A 23172-nucleotide genomic window follows, 5' to 3' on the forward strand; every position below is an offset into this window, starting at 1 on the left:
TACGACCTATAAGAACATGCCTGCAATAAAATATGAAAGTGATCTCTACAACCGTACATATGCATTCCAACCAACAAATGACCATGACACATGCCGAGGTAAATATGGGATATGTGCGGTATGGGTAAGAAGAGGGCAAAACATTTATGGAAAAGTGGAGGTACAGGTGATCAAGCTAGTACCAAAACGGAACCATATGGCAACATCAAACTTCTTGCTCAAACTTCAATAAAACCGGTGCTAATGATTAGCACAAATCTCGCAATCTCCATAAAACTAAATCAATCAACTCCCCATAAGATATAAATGCAACATGGGAGCAAAAATCGCCAATTAAGTAAGGATTTTGAATTATGCGAATTGATTTTCTTTCGGAACCCAGTCGATCGACCACGAATGGCAGTCGATCGACTGCTTTGAACAGTACATAACTCTTTTTTTCTCTCTGTTTTTTTTTTCTTTTTTTTTCGAATAATTGTTTTTCATCTTTCTTTTCTTTCTTTCCTTTCTTTTCATTCCCCCAACAACATCTCAATCGAGCAAAAGGCTACCAAAAACAAAGTGACAATCCCAACAACAAAACTATTACCTTGACAAGGGCAGGCTAAATGTAGGATGTAGTCAACGGGACAAAAAGACTATTTTTGGCAGTGTGGGGCTCATGGGTAAAATGAGAAAAGGGAAACCTCTACCACATGTGTCAACAAACCACAAACCGAATGCATACAGGTATTAAGCAGATTAAGTTCATATTTATGCACATTAAGGAAACATGTCTCATAAGGAGTACTACTCACATTCCTAGATAAACTGGTCATAAACGACACCAGTTATAAGCTCTAAACCTCAGAAAATGATGTAGTTTGCCAAAAATCAAAGTCAAGTTTAAAGTTCAGCAAAAAATTTAACGAAAACTCGTAGATTATGCATATAATTCTACTAATAACATGTCAATTAGCAAGGCTTAGGCAAAAACAGATGCAAATGCAATGTCATCATTGAAATACTACCGTTCCGACTCGACCTATATGCTAAAATAAACGTGCATTTTTTCGAAATTTTTGAAAATTTTCAATTTTTTTGGATTTTCTGCATATATATATATATGGAAATGAAATAACAACGCAAAACAAAATGTAAACGTGAATGCAAGCAAATGAAATGCGACGCAAAACCCTTCCCCAAACCAAATCGCACAATGTCCCCATTGTGCAAAATCATATAATGAAGAAAAGAGAAACGGGAATTTGCGTAAAATGAAATAAATAAATATGACAAGAAGTAGAAAATCGGGAACTCACAAGACTTTAAGCGCAGCAAAGGAAACCTCCCCAAACCAGCGTGAGCTAGGAGGTTTCAGTAGCTAGCAGTGCTACTAATAAGTACCTGAAAAGACAAACAAAGTACCACGCATAAAAGCGAGAAAGCAATAAAGAAGCGATATTTTTGTGCAAAGTGACGAAAATGAAAGAAATCAGAAATGAGTTGGGAAATAAAATAGAGTAGAAAACTCCCTCAATCCCGCAAAACGACCCAAAACAGCAGGGGAAAGGTCGTGAACAGGTACAGCAGCGACGGTGGTCCATCGACCATATATGGCAGTCGATCGACCAAAGTGAACAGGAACAGAAACTCCTGAGATGCGCAACTCAGTCGATCGACCATAGATGGCAGTCGATCGACTGAAGATACTGCTGTAACTTCGTATTTCTTCGTATTAGCTCAATAACTTGAGCTAATGAGGTCTAAAAACCTGCAAATGCACAATAATACGCGCCCAAAATTGCGCAAAACCCAAAGTAAAGTCCAAAGTGCGTAAAAAAACCTAAGCAAGCTTATTAAATGCGAAGTCTCGCGCACACAAAATACGGTAAATAGTCTTAAAAGCAATAAAGTAAATGTTTGATAATGCAGTTGATCAACTAATAGTTGATCAAGAACGGCCACGGTATGGCCCACTTGGTCGGCTTCTGGCTACTAGAGGTAGCCTCAACGGTGCTCATCTTCTTAGTTGCACCCTTCTTAGCTTCAGCATCCATATGGCTCAACGGATCAATACTTTCATCATCTCCCCAATCAGTGACCTCCTCCAGCTCGTCAGAATCCAAGTCGGACTCCGTTCCTTTGACCGGCTCGTCATCAACTTCCTCATCAGTGCCATAGCTAAGTCAACTAAGACCGCCTCGTGAAATGATTGGCTCCTTCGCAGCTGGAGTAACTTGCAGCTCTTCCCTCCCCAAACCAGCTCTTGCAATATCAGAAACAGATAAATCTTCCTCCAATTTGCTCCCAATCTGGGGCGGAGGTGTCACAACAGGAGTAGAAATAGAGACAGGCTTATCAGGAAGTGTAAAATAAGATTTCTTTTCAGAAACTGTATTACAAGTTACAGGCCACATGGGGTCTTTCTTCTTAGCAGGTTGGGCAAAAACAATGGAATGCTTCCTTACTTTAAAGGGCAAAGTACCCGAACCAACATCTATGACTGCACCAGCAGTGTGCAGGAATGGTCTACCCAAAATAATGGGAATGTGGGCATCTTCGGGCATATCAAGCACCACAAAGTCAACAGGGAATAAGAACTTCCCTATTTTCACGGGGATGTCTTCCAAGACTCCTATTGGCTGGACCGCAGATCGGTCAGCCATCTGTACTGTCATGTCTGTCACTGCAAACCTAGTCAATTTGAGCTTTCTAGCAAGACTCAAGGGCATTACACTTATACTGGCTCCTAGGTCACATAAGGCTTTCTCAATAGAAAAGGTGCCAATATTACACGGGACTGAAAAACTACCCGGGTCTTCTAGCTTAAGGGGTGCAGTATGAGACAAATAAGAGCATGACTCTTTAGTTAATGCGACAGTATGCACAGTTTCAAGTGACTTTTTCTTAGACAAGAGTTGTTTCATGAATTTAGTATAGGCAGACACTTGTACATTCAAGCTACGAATAACTTTTTCAAATTTATTGAAAGATACATGTTCCTTCGTCGGCACTAGTCTCTCCGGATAGGGGACTGTAAGTAGTAACTTGGCCCTCTCCTCTAAATCTCGCATGCCGGCATCCGTGGACTTAGGCTGAAAGTCCACCACCTTTTCCTTGTTGAAGCTTGACCCCTCCTCAGACCGTCTCAAATGTGAGCCATTGATCGACATTGGGTCGAACTTCGGAACCGGGACTGACCCATCAGCACTCGGGTCTTGCCCCAATATTTTCGAGGCGGTCGTACCTCGAAACAAGTGATCCCTCAAGTTGTCGGGCATCAGAGGACGAAATTTCTCAATATCAGCAGCGGTCTCAGTCGATCGACCACCTTGCTCAGTCGATCGATTGAGATCTACAGTTCCAGAAGCTGTTGTAACCCGCACTTCAGTCGATCGACCGGGTACATCAGTCAATCGACTGACATACCTGGTAGACGTCTTTTTCTTGCTATCTTTCGTTACAGCTTTGTTTCGACTCGGTTCCGCCTTATCTTTTGCAGGGGCATCCTCAATCATAGCAGGCCCCTCCAGGGTAGACCCGCTCCTCAAAGTGATGGCATTTAGGGTCTCTTTCTGATCAGTTTGAGTCGGTAAGTGCCCCGGAGCTCGAGTGGTACTCTTGCTAGCCAATTGAGCAATTTGGCTCTCTAGTAGCTTCATCCCGGCCTCTCTAGCTTGGGATTCCTTCAGCAATAAGTTCTTCAACTCGGTAAATTCAAAATTTTGGGATTGTTGCTGCTGCGGCACATAGGGAGGTTTCTGATATTGTTGTTGCTTATGATGAGGGGGCACATAAGCTTGCTGCTGCTGTGGAGGTTGAGTCGGATTCAGGACGTTCTGGCTACTCCACCTCAAGTTTGGGTGGACATTTGGCTCATAGTACGTGTTTGTCTACCTATAATGTTGAAAGGCAGCACAAGACTCGAAGGGACTAGGACAATTTTCTGAAACATGTCCCTCAGCTCCACATCTTCTACAGACGAAAGGACCGTCTGAAACAGCATTAACATGGTACATCCCTCCTTTTGAAGCTCCTCCCAACTCATATTTGTCAAACCTCGCCGTGAGAGCCTCTAATGCAGCTACTGAAGAAGATTCAGCAGCTCTCCTTTGATTTCCCCTGGAATTCCCATATTCAGCCTTATGAGTGGCCAAATCATCGATGATCTTCCACCCCTTAGTTTCTCCCATATTCTCAGCAAATCGGCCATTGGCTGCAGCATCCAAAATAGCCATCTGATCGTCATACAGCCCGTTATAGAACTGATTACACAAGCTCCATTTTTCGAACCCGTGGTGCGGAATGGTTCGCACCAGCTTCTTAAATCGGACCCATGCTTTATGGAAGTTCTCATCCGGCCCTTGTTTAAAGCTCGTGATCTAAGCTCTAATGGCATTCGTCTTCGAGGCAGAGAAGTATTTCTTGTAGAATGTCAAGGCCAAAGAATTCCAGTCTGTGATCCCATAAGCGGCTCGGTCCAGATCTCTATACCACTCCCTCGCAGCATCGCGGAGTGAGAATATAAACATAGTTTCTTTTATATGGTCCTGGGTCACACTGGCTGGCGGGGGTATGAAGCAGCAATAATCGATAAAAATCTCCATATGCTTGGCTGCATCTTCATTTGCAGCTCCCCCGAACTGGTTTCTCTCAACCAAGTTAATATAGGAAGGCTTTGGCTCGAATTTTCTTGCCTCCCCTGGTAGTTCGAATCCTTTGTAGAGATTCGCGGTGTCGGCTCGAATGACTTGCTATAGTTGCTTCTTCACCATGACTGGAATTTCTGGAGAAGTGACTGTCTCGATTGAAGAAATAGAAGCAGGAGATGTAGGTGGATCTTCCTCGAACAACTCGTTCTCGTAAAAAGCTTGTGAGTACTCGGCTCTTCCTCTGTCGGTAATACCCTTTGTGATCGTCTCAACTCACGCAAGGATTTCTCAATCTCAGGATCAAACGGTAATAGTTCACCACCCTGTGACCTGCGCATAAGAAGAAACTACAAAAATAATATAAGAAAAGTTTAAGGAACGGATGTCCCTTAAACTAAGAAAGACTAAAAATAAAACAACTAAAAATTAGAACAATTGCCTCCCGGGCAACGGCGCCAAAATTTGATACCCGTTGTGAGGTGTCAAAAATAAATTTATAATCTCCAACTACAGCTATAGCTAGCGGCAGTCGGGTCGAACCACAGAGAGGCAGACGTAATTTCTAGTTGTTTAATTTCAGTCTAAGGTAACAATAAAGTGGGGGTTTGATTGGATTTGGTCTAAAACTAATAGCAGTAAAAGAAATGTAAACTAGTGAAATATATGAAATCAAATATAAAAGGAGGTACTAGGATGGTCGGTTCACTATAGTTTCGGCGGCAGCATACTAAATGGGTCTAAATCAAACACATGAGGCGGGAAACAAAGAGGTCCTCTCGGCCCACTCTTAACAAATAGCATCTTTCGATCACGCTATAAGTCCCTAATATCACTAATACTGACTTTCGTCCTGAAAAGTGACTTATAATCTAAACTTTACCTATCTTTCGATCCCAGCATAGTTTAGTCATTTTAATTGGTGATCTAACAACTGTCCCTATCTCTCGATCTAATGGGTCAGTCATATATTAAGCATTCAACTAGTCGTGTGCACTCGATTCGTCAAATACAACATTTAAATCAATTAAAACGAAGGTAAACCTCACGTGGTCAGTCGATCGACCGGGTATGGCAGTCGATCGACTGACACGCGATTTCAGTCTATATTATTCTACGCCGCCTACACTATAATTCCCCTACATCCTAGCACAAACTATTTAGCTACTCATACTAAGGATGATAACAACAATAAAACTAATGAAGTAGACAGAGGAATTCATGCTTGAAATTATAGAACAAACAATTAACATAAACGATGAATCGGTTTTGGGAAAATAACTAGTAATTCTAAACTATCAACGCAATAAAGATGAACTGGAATAAGAGTAAGTGAATACCGAAATTGCAGAAGGATTGTAACGGAATGATTGAAAGCACAACGAAAATCCAATGCGAAATAGTTTCCCAAACTCTAATTATTTGATAAAACTAAACTGAATGTAAAGCGAGGTAAAAACTAGATAAAACTTGATGATTGTATCTGTAAACTAGGTTACGTTATATAGGAAATATACGTAACTATTATTCCAAAACCTAATGTATCATGGGCTTGCTATTCCTCGATCTTTTAATTCTCGTCTGAGTAGCGGTGTGGTCGATCGACTAAGCATGGCGGTCGATCGACTGAGTAGCAGTGTACATTAGCTTCTGGATCCCGCAAGTTGGTCGATCGACTAAGGGTACTGGTCGATCGACTGCTTTAGCTGATACTTGACTTCTATAATCTCGTGGATTTGTCTTTTGGGCCTTGAATTGCGCACCAAGCTCGTTCCTTAAGTGAATACTTCACGTCAAATGCAATGCAAGATACTCGGGGACGGATTTAGCTCAATTTCCATTGAATTCTTCACATTTCTGCAATAGTGTACAAAAACACGAAAGTAGACGGAAATGGGGAGAATAGTAGCTTAAACTACACAAATGAGCTCTGAAATGCGTGGAAAATAGGATGTAAAACATCATATAAATGACACGCATCAGTATGCATCTTCCCGGAGAGGTTGATGAGACAGGTTGGACTGAAGCAGACGATCCCGAATCTTGACACTGTCCCGCAGACCGACGTGGCGCTTACTACTGAGAGTCGAAGGGAATGGGCCATTAAATGGGCTCAAAGAAACGTATGGTTCTTGAACTCTTCTGTTAGTGCCTTATGGGTGTCGGACTCCTATCTGCGGTGGAGGAAAGCTACTACTCCGGAGGAGCGCGAGAGATTGAGGAAGCGCGAGCCCGTTGACTACAAGGTGCGTGAGGTGGAAAAGGAGAAAGAGAAGCATCTGACTGAGGGAGAGAAAGAAGCCGGGTTTCGAGTTGTTCATCCTTCAAAGAAACCGAAGACCTCTCCTGCCATGGACAAGGTGATTGACAAGAATGGGAAGGCTAGACCACGAGAAAGACCGTTGGTGATTAGGTCCGAAGTGGCGCAAGAGCGTCCGGCTCGAGGTCGTGACAAGAAATATGACAAAAATGACAAGGGCAAAGGGAAAATGGAGGAATAGCCCAAGTCTTTATTATTATTATTGTAATAAGAAGGTGGGGGTTTTTAGAATCCTAGCCTATTTTTATTTTTTAGCATTTTTATTATGTGACGTACTATTATTATTATTAGAAAATGAAATAAAAGAGGTTAATTGGTTATGAAACCGTTGTGATTTTCTATTTATTATTCTTGTCGAATTCCAAATGCAACTGCAAATGTCCTTCTATTTACATTTTAAAATTGATGGGTTGTATCCTGCGAAGGATTGCCTACGTATTCATTAGAAAAATGAAATCAAACCCTTGCTCGTAGTTCGAGTAAATATAAAAGAATAATTGTTCTAAGCAAGAGCTTGTAATGAACTTAGAAAATAAGCATGAGCTTTTTACTTACTCTTAAGTTGCAATTTAGTTTATTTCATGATATGAGGATGACAGATTGTCAAAATGCAAGAGCAAGGTGACATTAGCTTTTTCAGCTTGGCCAGGGGCCGTTTATTTAGTGCCACAAGAGCGACACGTGAGGTTTGGTTCCTATTCTAGGCATAATACCGCTTTAGTTGGTCAAGGTTCATCGGGTTGGCAAATTCATTCCCATCTAGGTCTGTGATTCTAACCACACCCCCTGGAAGTATGGACTTGACTAGAAATGGCCCAGCCCAATTAGGTTTGAATTTTCCTCGTGGATCGACAGGTAAAAGAGCTCTAATCGACTTAAGTACTAAGTCTCCTTCCTTGATGTTCCTTGGCTTGACCCTTTTATTGAAGGCTCGTTTGATAAGTGCTTGATATGTTTGGACATTATGTAATGCGCGTAGCCTACGTTCATCCAGGAGGATGAGTTCTTCATATCTATCCCTTCTTCCAATCGGCTTCTGGGATTTGACTTTCGAGTAAGATACGCAATGATGGTATTTCTAACTCGACTGGCTGCACAGCTTCCATGCCGTAGGTCAAATAGAAAGGGGTGGCCCCAGTGGGCGTCCTAACAGATGTACGATATCCCCATAAAGCAAAGGGTATCTTGCTTGGCCAATCTCGATAGTTGTCAATCATTTTCTTGAGAATTGTGACAACGTTCTTATTTGCCGCCTCTACCGCGCCATTACTCTGTGGTCTATATGGCGAAGAGTGGTGATGCCTAATTTTGTACTTGGCTAGCAATTGCTCAGTCTCAGCTTGGAAATGTGATCCATTATCACTAATGATCTCATGTGGGCAACCGTATCGACAGATGATGTTGTTTTGTATGAACTTTCCTACATTTTTAGCTGTGAGACTAATGTAGGAAGCCACTTCTACCCATTTGGTGAAATAGTCAATTGCCACTAGGATAAAACTGTGACCTCCTGTTCCGGCTGGAGTTATCTTCCCGATTATATCAATTCCCCAGGCAGAAAATGGCCTAGGAGATGTCATCGTATAGAGTAATGAAGGAGGGACATGCTGTACATTCCCGAAGATTTGGCAATTGTGGCAATGTCTTACGTATTTGATGCAATCGGATTCCATTGTGGTCCAATAATACCCAAAACGTGTGATTTTCTTTGCCATCATGGGCCCACTCATGTGAGGACCACATTCTCCATCATGGACTTCTTCCATCACTTTCCGTGCCTGTGAATGATCGAGGCAACGTAGGATTACACCAAGAGGGGTTCTTTTGTATAACTCTTCTTGCATGAGAACGTATTGGGAAGCTAGTAGGCGTATAGCACGTTGTCCCCTTTTGTCCATATCCGGTGGATAGGTGTCGTTGAGCTTGAAGTTTAGGATTGCTTGGAACCAAGGTTCCTCTGTGATTTCCTCTTCATCGGTGATTTGGTGGACATAAGCTGGCTCTGATCGTCGTTCGATACATAAAGGCATTTCCACCATGTCATCTGGCATATTAATCAAAGATGCAAGTTTTGCAAGAGCATATGCAAATTGATTTTCTTCTCGAGGTAGGTGTAAATAGGTCACGTGATCAAAGAATTGGGCAATTTGGTCTATTCTGGCTTGATAAGGTGCTAAACTTTCGCTTCGGATTTTCCAAGATCCCGTAACTTGATTGATGATCAGGGACGAATCCCCATGCTCTCGGAGGTTTTTAATGCCTAAGCTCACTGCCGATTGTAGTCCAATGAGACAAGCTTCGTATTCTGCAGCATTATTTGTCACCTCGAAGTCGAGTTTGACAGAGATCGATGTATGCTCGCCTTCAGAAGAAATGAGCAACACTCCTATTCCAAATCCTCTTAAGTTTGATGCTCCATCAAAGTAAAGGTCCCAGTAGTCTACGTCGGTTTGGAGTATATCCTCGTCTGGAAATGACCAAGTATCTATTGTTTGTGCATCATTGATGGGATTTTCTGCAAAGAATTCGGCAACGGCGCGCCCTTTTATAACTTTCAGAGGCACGTATTTGAGATCGAACTCTGAGAGCATCAAGGTCCATCTTGCTAGGCGTCCGTTGAGGACGAGTTTCTCGAAGAGGTATTTGACGGGATCCATTTTGGAGTATATTTTGACGGAGTAGCACTAGTACAAAAATGGCTTTTGGCTACGGTTAAAAACGACTTTTGGCTACGGTTCCTCGACCGTAGTAAATCGAGGCGTTGCCGTAGATCAAGTAGTTATGGCTACGGTCAGGAACCGTAGCCAAAAGTGACTTATGGCTACAGTTATTGATAGTAACCGTAGCCTAAAGTGGCTTATGGCTACGGTTATTAAGATTAAACCGTAGCCATAAGTCACTTTAGCCATTTCTCAATTAATTTTTTTTTAAAAAAAATATTTCCATTAATATTTTTGTTAAATGTAAAGTTTTTATTAAGATAATAATTAATTACAAGACCAATCTTAAACATAGAGTTGTCATTACAAATCTAACATTAAGTCTCAAAGCTAAACAAAATAAGTATAATACAGAGTTACAAAGAGAAAAAAAATTGTACCAAAATCATTGTTATCATAATAGTATAGTTTATAAACAAGCTAACGCTCCAACAATAGTTTCACGAACTATTTAGTACTCGTATTTATAACACCCGCCACAGCACTGACAGTTTTCCCACCTGTACCGAAAATAAAATGGATCATTCATGGATCAGAGTCCGAGCATGCATGAAGAATTACATGATTATAAAGAATCTAAGCATGTACCTCATCTTTATGCATCAGAGTAACAGGGTCAAGAGACTATTTTGGTCACTTTAGCTGCTTCTTCCATCAATGCCATCTTCTCCTCCTGAAAGCATTATTGCATAAAAGCCCAGCAAAAAAACTAAATATGTAACCAGTGAAACCACTTTAGCTCAAGTTTGTCAAATTATGAACAATTCCACGACAGATGTATAAAGAAGATGTAATTGTGTATTGACTGAATGTAATTTACAATGCTATAGCTCTAAGTATATATAGGATGAATGCTAGTCTAAATAAGGATAGAAAGGGGAGCCTATGCATTATATTGTCTATAATTACAATATTGAGAGTATCATTGACTGATTGGTGTTGCTTGATTTGTGGAGTTGATTGATTGTGTAATCTTCTCTTTATTTGTAGAAAGAATATTGTTAATACTCCCCCTCAAGATGGACTTAGGGGGTCGAAGGCCAATCTTGTCACGCAGGGTAAGGAATCGAGTCTTGTGTAAGGGCTTGGTAAGTGCATCAGCGAGTTGGTCCTGTCCTGCAATGTGTTGAATGCGCATGTTTCCCAATTGAAGTTGTTCACGAACGAAGTGGAATGAGAGGGCCATATGCTTCATTCTTGAGTGGAAGACTGGATTTTTGGCATATAAGGTGGCCGACATGTTGTCACAATAAATAGCAGGTGGCTTTGTGATGGTGATGCCAAGTTCAAGAAGTAAGTTTCGAAGCCATAGTGTTTCAGCAGTGACTGCAGCGACAGCGCGAAATTCTGCTTCAGTTGTGGATAGAGCTAGTCCTCGTTGTTTTTTGGAGGACCATGAGATAGGATTGCGACCTAGGTATATAACATAGCCTGAGGTAGAGAGGAATGAGTCCTTATCACCAGCAAAGTCTGCATCACAAAATGCATGAAGACAAAGAGGTGAGGTGCGATATAGTTGAATTCCGTGAGTGGAGGTACCTTGAAGATACCGTAGCAAGCGTTTGAGGGCAGTCCAATGTGTAATAGTGGGGTGGTGCAAGAATTGAGCTAGACGATTGACTGTAAAGGCAATGTCTGGTCTAGTGAGAGAAAGGTATTGAAGACTCCCAACTATTGCTCGGTAGTCAGAGTGATCATGAATGGGTTTGTGATCTTCACGGACAAGATGGTGGTCAGTGGCAATAGGCGTAGCATTGGGTTTTGCTTCTGACATTTTGTATTTAGCTAATAGGTCATGTATGTATTTTGATTGATTGAGGTGAAGACCAAGGTTGTTTGGTGTCACTTCTATTCCAAGAAAATAGGAGAGTGGGCCTAGGTCTTTTAGAGAAAATCGTTTGGAAAGTTGAGTGATAAATTGTTGTAATTGGTGAGGATTAGGTCCCGTGATTATTATGTCGTCAACGTAGACAAGCATGTAGAGACATGTCGTCTTGGTCTGTAAAAGAAATAGCGATGAATCCGAAATAGATTGTTTGAAGCCAAAGGTGATAAGATAAGACTTGAGTTCGGTGTACCAAGCTCGAGGAGCTTGTTTTAATCCATAGATTGCCTTGTTTAGTTTGCAAACAGAGTCGGGTTGAGATATGTCGACAAAGCCATGAGGTTGGGACATGTAGACATCGTCAGTTAGTGTGCCTTGAAGAAAGGCATTGTTAATATCGAGTTGTCGTAATGGCCACGCATTAGTGACAGCAAGCGATAGTATAAGTCGGACGGTGGTGGGTTTAACAACGGGGCTAAAGGTTTCATTAAAGTCAATTCCCGGTCGTTGATGAAAGCCTTTAGCAACTAAGCGTGCTTTGTATTGTTTTAGGGATCCATCGGGATTATATTTAACTCGATAGACCCACTTACAGCCAATAATGTTTTGAGACGGGTGACGAGGTACGAGTGTCCAGGTTTTGTTAGTGGTGAGTGCTTGAAATTCATTTTCCATAGCTTGACGCCATTGGGGAAGAATGAGCGCTTGCTTTACGGTTTTGGGAAGCGAGGTGGACGTAGGGATGGTGTGAGCAAGGTTAGCATATTTAGGATTGGGTTTGCGTATGTTATTATCTAAACGAGTAGTGACAGTGCGATTTGGGAGAGGTGGAGCCGGTGTGATGATAGGCGTGGAAGGCGTGGAAGTGGTAGGTTGGGTCGATACTTGAGAGGTGGTATTGTGTTGTTGCGTGGTGGTGGAGGGAGTTGTCGGAGGGAGTTGTGGCGTGGTGTTAGAGGGAGTTGTCGAAGGGAGTTGTGGCGTGGTGTTGGAGGGATTTGTTGAAGGAATTGGTCTGCGAGAGTAAGTGGTGTGAATGGGATGTCGGGATTGTCGAGTTTGTAGTGGATTTGATGGTGTCGAAGTAGGGGTAGGTAATATAGGTATAACAAGAGAACACCACTCATCGGGATCATTGTGTGTTGATGTTAGTGGCTCCTTTTGAAGTAGTCGATGGTATGCAAATTCGTCCTCGATAAATTTGACATGGCGAGATGTATAAATTCTATTGGTTTTGGGGTCAAGACAATGAAATGCACTTTGAGTGGACGAATAGCCAACAAAAATGCAAGGTTTAGACCGATATTCAAGTTTATGTTTTGTATACGGTTTTAGCCAAGGATAACAAAGGCATCCAAAGTTGTGTAGTTTGTGATAATCAGGTTTAGTATTGTGTAGTTTGAAGTATGGAGTATCACCATGTAATGTTTTAGTAGGGAGACGATTAATAAGGTACGTCGCCGTACTAAAAGCAAATGGCCATAATTTGGTAGGGAGGCCGGCGTGAGCTAGTAACGCGAGGCCCGTTTCGACTATGTGTCGATGACGTCTTTCGGCATACCCATTATGTTCGGGAGTGTGAGGTGGTGAAGTAAAGTGACTTATGCCATTGTTAAGTAGTTCGGGATTTAATTTCTGAAATTCTCCACCATTATCGGAAAAGAATTGTTTAATTGTTTTGTTGAAATATTTTTCAACAAGTGCCTTGAAACGGAGAAAGACTTGTGTGGTTTCGGACTTATTTTTAAGCGGAAAAAGCCATATGTATTTGCTAAAGTGGTCTACAAATACGACATAATATTTATAGTTTTCGCGAGATAATATGGGACTTGTCCATAGGTCCGAATAAATGAGTTCTAACGGTGCCGTGGTTTTGAACGTGGATATCGCAAATGGTAGCTTTTTGCTCTTGCTAATTTGACAAGAGTCACAATAAGAAAAGTTTGAAATAGGAAATGGTGCATCTTTATTAATATAATTCATTACATCAAAGGTAGGATGTCCTAGTCTATGATGCCATGATAGTTGAGTTGAGCCTTTCTTGGTTAAATAAGCCATTGGTTGCGCGTTGCTCAACTCGTAAACTCCATCTTTAGCCTTGCCCTGGAGAAGTGTTTGGCCCGTCGAAATTGCCTTAACAAAAAAAGACGTTGATGAGAAAATCACATATGCATTATTATCATGACATAGTTTCGATATAGATAATATATTACGAGAAATTTTTGGTACATGTAAAACATTAGTGAACTTAAGTGAAGAAGAAGGTAATTGAAATGAACCTATGTTGGCAATTTCCAATGTCGAGCCATCTCCAATAACGAGGTCATCCGGGCCAAAGTAAGGTGAATGGAGAGCGAGTGTATCGAGGTCATGGGTTACATGATGCGATGCTCCGCTATCAAGTAAATAATTCTGGTTGGGGTTAAGGTTGGGGAGCGGGACTGTGGTTGCCGTGTGGGCTTGGGGAGCTTGCTGGTGTTGACGAGGTGGTGGGGCAGGGAAGGTAATGTGTGGGTATTGCTTGCGAAAGTATGGGCAGTAGGCAATAACGTGACCAATTTGTCGGCACCACTGACAACGGCCTTTAAAGGGACGTGGGGTTGCAGCTGTGGATGCGGAAGCTGGGGTGGCAGCGGGGTTGTATTGTGGTGTATTGGTGGTTTGACGGTTGTTACCACGGTAGTTATTGTTGTGGCGAAAGGCGGCATTAGCAGTAGGTTGAAATAGATCAGATTGTGGTTGTTGGTCTAAGAGAACTTCATGATGCAGTAGCTTTTCGTGAAGCAACTCGAAAGAAATCGAATCGTCACGGGCTCTCACGGCATCGATAACTGGTTTATATAAATTGTAATTAAGCCCGCGAAGAATTTTCGAGACTATGTCATCAGGGTCTACGGTTGTACCCAATAAAGCCAATTGATCAATACAAGTTTTGAAGGTGTTCATATAGTCACTGATCTTTTGATCAGCGGGTTTGACTATTGAGTTTAATTTTTCTTTAAGTTGAAGAACATGGGCTCGAGAAGGATTGTTATAGGTGCTCGAGAGTATGTCCCATGCCTCTTTGGCGGAGGTAGCACGCACGATTAGTGCCTGAACCGTGGCACTTAGTGTGCCCATTAGAGCCCCGAGGATCAAGCCATCCTGCTTGAGCCACGAGAGGTATGCGGGATTGGATTGTTCTGTTTTGTCAGAACCGGTGATGGTGGGTGGTGGTGATGCGGTTGATCCATCGAGAAAGCCAAATAGGCTGTACCCGAAGAGGATATTCATAAGTTGAAACCGCCAAGAGACATAGTTAAGCGGCGTGAGTTTTACACAGTGACTCAAATTAATTGAAATCAAGGGTTTGGTGGTTTCATGTGGGTTGGGAATCATTGTTTCGGGGTTGGTCATGGTTGTTAGTGCGGTGGAAAAATCAGAGGGGGTGGTGCGTTTGAAGGTGGTTGTGGCACGGGTTGAGAGAGGGTTGTGGTAGGATTTCTTATGACTCCTTGATACCATATAAAGAAGATGTAATTGTGTATTGACTGAATGTAATTTACAATGCTATAGCTCTAAGTATATATAGGATGAATGCTAGTCTAAATAAGGATAGAAAGGGGAGCCTATACATTATATTGTCTATAATTACAATATTGAGAGTATCATTGACTGATTGGTGTTGCTTGATTTGTGGAGTTGATTGATTGTGTAATCTTCTCTTTATTTGTAGAAAGAATATTGTTAATAAGATGGACGAAATACTCTCTTTTCTTTCCGCGATTCCACTTAAGGTAGCAAAATGTCGCATGAAAACATCTAAAGGTAGTAGCTTTAAACTTCTTTCGAAGATAGTGTTTCAAATTTCAACTTACAAGTAATTTACGATTTTTCCAACCATTCAGAAAATTCGCCATACAAGAGAACATAGGATGATATTGGCCTTGAAAATTTATGTGCTAAACACAACCTTGTAATTACTATTAATGATATCAAGGCAATATATCATATGAAAAATCCTGTTGACGGTCGTTTTAATTTGAGAATTAAGTCAAAGATGTCTCCATTAATTACTAACCTGGACTCTGGAGACGATAAAAGCTGGGCGAAGACTTTCCTGTTTGTCCGGACTGAGAGTCTGGGCTCAGGCTTCAACTATTTGAGATATCCTCCTTTGGATAGTGGTACATTTCCTGTACTCTTAATTTCGCAGTTTATATTGAATGAAAGTAGGATATATAAGTCTTACCTGCATATTTTTTTGTAATGTTTGTAGCTCCTGATTGGAACCATGATCCTCTTGACGAGGAGGCTATTGCAAGGATAGACGCTTTCCTTTCTATTCCTGAGGAAGAGAGGACCTGGCCTGCCAGTCTGGGCAGGGATTTATTGCCCCGGTATATGAAAACCAAGCTGAGTGGGGTCAGAGTACCCAAAGGCAAGCCTAGCTCCATTGCTCTTTCCTGTATGTTTTCTATATGTCTTTATGTTAATTGCTGTCTTCTCATCGCTTCTCATCTGATATTTATGTATATTCTTTATGTATTCAGTATTCAGGTCTTCTGCTAGGTTGGCCAGCTTTTCTGCAAAAGATTTGAAGGCTGGGGTGGCTAGGATCGCTGAACAGTCCAAGAGCCAAGAGGCTAGTGGTAGTGATAAGACGCTTGACATTCTGGTTTCTGATGTCCAGCCTCCTCAGGATCCACCCAGGCTAGTGTCACCGGAGGTTGTCCAGGCTTCAAAAAGGAGGAGGGAAGATGTTATCCCTGAAGAGGAGGAGAGAGAGAAAGAGCCTATTCAAGCTCAACCAATCAGGAGTATAAGGCAAGTGCCTGCTAGGATTGACGACATGGATGCTGCCCGGGCACGGATAAATGAATTTTCTGCTAAAATGGACGGCCAGCTTTTGTCTGCTAATACCCTTGAGTCTTCTACTAGAGTGGTTTCTATCCTGACTTCTCTTGTGACAAAGGCTGCTGAACTCGCTTCTCAAGCTAAGGAGGTTGGTTGTAGAGGGATGTTTTTAATTGTTTATGTGTTCTTTGTATCGCTTTATATTTTGCTGATCAATTTTGTTTCTTATAGGGACTGGATGTTGGGTTGGTCACTGCTTGTCAGCTCAGGGATGCCCAGGCCACGGTTTCTAGCTTGGAAGAAAAACTGGATAAGGTTAACCGTGACATGCACACATCCAGGAGTAATGAAGTAATCTGCAATCTCGGTGGGACGGACTAGAGAGGCATCCAGGGCTGCTATAGTTTGTGAGGTGGCTGCAAAAAATGCTGAGAAGGTCGTCAGGCTAGAGTTGGAGGCTGAGAAGCAGGCAATGTAGGATCAGTTGAGGAAGAATGAAGAGCTTGCTGTTGAAAAGGAATTAGTGGAGGCGCGGCTGGCTGATGCCGCTCAGTACTTCTTTGGGAAAGGCCGGGTTGATGCTATGAGGGATCCGGAATCTGACCGGGCTAATTGGGATCCGGACAGGGATGAGACAAAGATTTGGACGCTCGTATCTGATTTGGCTAACATGGGTCAAGAAGAAGAAGTGGATTCTCCTCCTTCCAAGGACAAAATCTGGTGATCAGGAGATGGTGGATGGTTGTGAGTCGGTTACTGGCTCAAAAATAACTTAGATTTATGTTTTTCTTCTTGGTTTTGGCCTGTCCAGGGGGGATGTCCCTGGAATGAATATTTAGGTATTTTTTGGCCCATCCAGGGGGGATGTCCCTGGAATGGATAATTATTAGGTGTGTGGTAAGGCCAATTATTTTTGGATGAATAAATATTGGTCTTTGTTTGTTTCTTTTTGTGTTTTGACAAGGTATTTTTGTAGTGTTGGATGTGTACTGGATTTGGCCAGTTATTCGACTGGATCGGGCCAGTTTTTGAGCTGGATCTGGCCAGTTTTTTGTGTTATGGGTGGGGTTGTTGCCTGTCTGGAGGGCTTACGTCCCCTGCCTGTCTGGAGGGCTTATGACCCATCTATGTTATACAAGTCAGGAAGAAGTTTTCCAGATTTGTATGTTAAGTGGAGCTCAATATTTTAAGGCCTGTGTTGCAACTGAAATTTGGATATCAGTTGGATATTGGTGGGGGTGGCCCCCAATCTTTAAGATTTGTTTTAAATAAAATGCAGTATGTAAAACAAGTATTGAAGATTCTACTCGGTAAAAGTAAACATGAGAGCATGGATAAGTAATTGGGCACATAATTTGAAGAAATCATATACGGCATTTATTCATATAATGGCAAGTATCATACATTTAGCTTCATATCAGGCCAGGCAAGAAATGTTAAGGTGAAAATTATACCTGGACTGGGAGATATATTTTACATGTGAAATAGTTTTAAATGTGCAATATTCCAAGCTCTTGGGATCATTTCGCCGTCCAGGGTTTGTAATCTATAAGCTCCCTGGCCGACTATTGAATCAATCAGGTAGGGACCTTCCCAGGTTGGGACCAATTTGCCAGCGTTCTTTTCTTTTGTGTTTTGGAAGACTTTCCTGAGGACAAGGTCTCCTACCCTGAATACCCTGACTTTGACAGTTTTATTGTAGCTTTTCGCAACTCTTTGCTGATATGCTGCCAATCTAATGCTGGCTGCATCTCTTAGCTCTTCTGTGAAGTCCAGGCTATCCTCCATTAGAGGTATATTGCTTGTTATTGTGTTCAGGCTGCATCTGGCTGATGGAATGTCTACCTCAGCCGGGATTACTGCTTCACATCCATAGACCAAGGAGTAGGGGTTTGGCCTGTGGATGTTTTAGGCGTGGTTCGTCAAAATTGGAGGACGGGGGAGCTCTTCAGCCCATCTGCCTTTCCTTCTTTCTAGCTTCTTTTTTATGCAGCTGATTACTACTTTGTTACTGGATTCTGGCTGATCGTTAGCTTTTGGATATCCTGGTGTGGAGGTTACCAGGTTGATGTTCCATTGAGCACAGAAGGCTGCTGTTCTTTTTCCCACGAATTGCATGCCATTGTCGCATACTATTTCAGAGGGGATGCCATATCTACATATGATGTTGTGTTTGATGAATGCTATGACATCTTTTTCCTTGACTTGCCTGTATGAATCAGCTTCTATCCACTTGGAGAAGTAGTCAGTCATTGCTAGCATGAAAACTTTTTGTCCGGGTGCTTGAGGTAGTTTCCCTACTATATCCATGCCCCACTTCATGAATGGCCAGGGTGCGGATATGGAATGTAGTTCCTCAGATGGCTGATGGATATATGGTCCGTGAATCTGGCAAGCTTCACATTTAGAGCTAAATTCCAGGCAATCGGCCCTCAAGGTGGGACAGTAATAACCTGTTCTGAGTACCTTGCTTGCCAGGCTCCTTCCGCCTTTATGGTTTCCACAGTATCCTTCATGGATTTCTGATAATATCTGCTCAGCTTCTTGTGGCTCCAGGCATCTGAGGTATGGCCCAGCCTGCGATTTCTTAAAAAGCACGTTGTTAATAATAGTATATGAAGCAGCTTTTATTTTTAGTGCTCTGGCATCTTGCTTATTTAGGGGAAGGATTCCCTGTTGTAGCCAATCATAGTAAGGTTTTGTCCAAGAATTGGCAACATAGATTGGGAAACTTTCATCTTGTTTATTTATTGCAGGTTCTAATAAATGTATGATGGGTATTTTGTCGAAGTCAAGGGGACTGAAGTTGGATCCTAGGTTGGCTAAGGCATCGGCCTGGGTATTCAGGTCCCTGGGGATTTGGTCAATATTGAAATTGCGGAATTTTGATTTTAAAATTTGAACAACTTCCAAATAAAGCATCATTTTTGAGTCTTTTGCAGTATATATTCCGTTTACTTGGTTGGAAATAAGAAGGGAATCAGTACGTACCTTTAGGTTTTGCACACCAAGGTCAATACATACCTTTAATCCGGCTATTAGGGCTTCATATTCTGCTTCATTGTTGGTAGCCTCAAATGCACAGCTTATAGCTTGTACTATCTTATCCCCCTGTGGCGATTTTAGTACTACCCCCAGGCCTGTGCCCCTCATGTTGGCTGCACCATCGACAAATAGGGTCCATTCTAGGTCCTGTTTGGTCATTTGGTCGGTTTATTCACTTCTTTTATTAGGTCGGGTTCTAGGGTCGGACTAAAATCAGCCACAAAGTCTGCTAGTGCTTGTGACTTAATTGATGTCCTTGGTTCAAATGTTATGTTGTATGTGCTTATTTGGATCGACCATTTGCACATTCGTCCAGGACAATTCTGGCTTCCTAAGTACAGACTTGATAGGAAGATTGGTTCTGACTATTATAGGGTGGCTTTCAAAGTATGGTTTTAATTTTGTGCAACTCATAATTAAAGCTAAAACATATTTTTCAAGCAGGCCATACCTGATCTCTACATCCAGTAGACTTTTACTTATGTAATAGACAGGGTGTTGTTGTCCGTCTGCTTCTTTGACCAAGACCGCACCGACAAAGAAGATTTACGTGGACGATGATGGTATCTTGTCAGGGGTTCATCTTTGACTGGTTTTGCCAGCAAGGGAGGAGAGGATAGATATATTTTCAGGTCTTCAAAGGCGGCCTGATGATCAGGGGTCCATTGAAAAGTCCTTGTTCTTCCTTAGCAGGTTATAGAATGATTTGCACCTCTCTGATGATCCTGAAATGAACCTGTTTAGGGCCGCTATTCTTCCAGTCAGCTTTTGTATGTCTTTGACCGTCTTTGGTGGTTCTAGCTCCAGGATAGCTTTGATCTGTTCAGGGTTGGCTTCTATTCCTCTTTTTGTCACCATATAGCCCAAGAATTTGCCTGCTGAGACTCCGAAGTGGCACTTTTATGGGTTGAGCTTCATATTGAATTTCTCCAGTATTTGAAAGGCTACTTCCAAGTCTTTGACGTGGTCTTCTGCCTTTTTTTACTTGACTACCATGTCATCTATGTAGACTTCCATGGTATCTCCTATTTGGTCTTTGAACATCATGTTGACTAGCCTTTGATAGGTTGCACCTGCATTCTTTAATCCAAAGGGCATAGCAGTATAGCAATATATACCTCTTTCAGTAATGAAAGCTGTACTTTCCTGATCTGCAGGGTGCATCTTTATTTGATTGAATCCGCTGGAGGCATCCATGAATGTTAACATTTCGTGGCCTGCAGTGGCATCTACCATTGCATCGATGTGTGGCAGGGGAAATTGATCTTTTGGGCAGGCTTTGTTTAGGTCGGTGTAGTCTACACAGACTCTCCATTTGCCATTTTTCTTTTGGACGACTACTACGTTTGCAAGCCAGTCAGGGTACATTACTTCCCTGATCATTCCCATGTCCAGTAGCTTGTCAACTTCTTGGTTGATGATTTCATGCCTCTCTGCAGCAAATTTTCTTCTCTTTTGTTGTACAGGCTTAAAGGATTTATCAATATTCAACTTATGAGTTATAACATCAGCATCTATACCAGTCATATCAAAATGTGACCAAGCAAAACAAGACATTTTATTTTTGAGAAAGCTGACCAGATTGGGTCTGACCGAGTCTGGTGCATCTGACCCTACAAGTACTTTCCTGTCAGGGAATTCTAGGTCCAATATGACCTCTCCTGTTTCCATCTGTGATTGTGCAATATACTCTTCCCTGACAGGTGACTTTAATTGTTATGCAAGGGACTTACCTGACTTTGAGGGTTTCAAAGCCTGAGTGTAACATTCCTGAGCTGTCCTCTGTTCTCCCCTGATGGTGGTTATCCCCCATTCAGTTGGTATTTTCACACATTGATGGTATGTTGATGGGATTGCTTTGACATTATGGATCCAAGGTCTGCCCAGGATCACATTATATGAGGATAGGCAATCCATTACTCCAAATCTTTCATATGAAGCCACGCCTTCCACATAGGTTGGCGGTGATTTCTCCCTGGGTGTTCTTTGTTTCTCATTGAATCCAACCAGGACGCTGGATTTCTTAATGATCTTTCCTTCATATATCTTCATAGCTTTGAGGACGTCAAGCATCACCAGATTGATTGAACTGCCTCCGTCTATCAGGATTCTTGATACCTTAGCTGTGCCAATTTGAATGGTGATTACCAAGCTGTCATGGTGTACATCTGATATTCCCTGCAGGTCCGAGTCATCAAAAGTAATAACAGGCAATGACTTGGGCCTGGAAGGGGGCTGAAGTTTGGATTCCCTGGATATTCTTTTGGCAGCTGAGCTGGTCAGACCACAGATTTATGATCCTCCATTTATGAACTTGACTTCATAGATGGGGGGAGAAGGAGGAGGATCTCTGTCGTTCCCTGAATCTCTCTTGTTTTGTCCTTCATCTTTGTTCTTTGGCTGCTGGATTAAGTCCTTCAAAAAGCCTTTCTTTAGGAGATATGCCACCTGTTTCGAGCCGGCTGGATGCATTCTTCTATGGTGTGCCCGATGTCCGATGGAAGTCACACCATCTTGTTGGGTCTTTCCTGGGGTTGTCGGATTTCTTGGGCCACCCGACCGTATCTCCCAGGCTTTCCAGCGTTTGATTAATCCTGCGGTATTAATAGAGAAGTTATATTCAGGAATAGTTGGAAGGATAGAAAGGTTACCTTTGTGCTCTTGTGCCATGTTGACTTGGATCGTTCGGGCCTGGAATAGGGTGCGATCTGGGGTTGCCTCCTTTCGGTAGGAGCTTTTCTGTTAGTGTGTCCATAGCCTTGCTTTCCTCCGGATGAGTTCGTCCTGAAGTTGAGATCTTCCTCCAATCTGACATGCTCTAAGGCGATGGATTGAACAGTGGCAAAGGTTGGGCATGCTTTCTTGGTCAAGTCTGCATAGATGTCACTGTCAAGCAAGACTCCTTGCCTGAAGGCTTCTACTGCTGTTTCTTCGTCACACCTGGGAATGTGTAGACACCTCGTTTCTGCACCTCCCGCAAACCACCCGGTGATGATTGGGCCGCATGTTTGGTTCGCGGAACGATTTGTGACAGTTCGTAAGATTATCGTCAAGTGATTGCTCAAATATTAATGTCGACCTCTTAGTTGTCATCTACGTCCCGATACGGTCGTTTTGGCAGTAATTAGAGTGCATTCGGAGTCCGGGTCAAAAACCGTCTCCATTTTCTGATAACTGTTAAATCCCGAGTCGGAATGTTCTGGAATGTTCCGGATATTTCTATTCCATATTTTACAAATTTTATCTTTTGGCAAATAATATCCTGTAATATTCATATTAAAATTAAGGAAGATCGGATTATTTCCGTCCTACCATAACTCAAACGCGGAAATCTTTCTTCAGCAGGAGGAAACCTCCTGGGAATAGACGCAGCAGGTGCTGCGCCTCTTCCAAGAGACGCGGTGGCTGCTGCGCCTCTTCCCAGACCCTTCTCTGCATGTTCCACGTATCTTTTTCATATCTTTCCGAGATTCACTTCCAAAGAGTCTCTGAAACCCTAATTCTTTCACGTGATTAGTATAAATAGGAGCCTTCGCTCCTCATATTTCTCACGCGAGTGTCCGCCCTTCTCTTCTCCCTTTGCATTCTAGACTTCGTTCTTACTAATTGGCGCCTACGTGCTTGAACATTCGACCACGTAAGCTCGGATCTTTCCGGGTACCAGCCTCTCCGTTGCATGACCGACCAATTTAACCAACTCCACAATAATCAACTTAATCAATTAATCAATCGTTTTCCTCTTACGAGGGCACTTTCTTTGCATTCGCGTCGAGCATCACTAATCGATATCTTAGT

This window comes from Silene latifolia, chromosome X (genome assembly GCF_048544455.1).
Source record: "Silene latifolia isolate original U9 population chromosome X, ASM4854445v1, whole genome shotgun sequence".
Lineage (NCBI taxonomy): Eukaryota > Viridiplantae > Streptophyta > Magnoliopsida > Caryophyllales > Caryophyllaceae > Silene > Silene latifolia.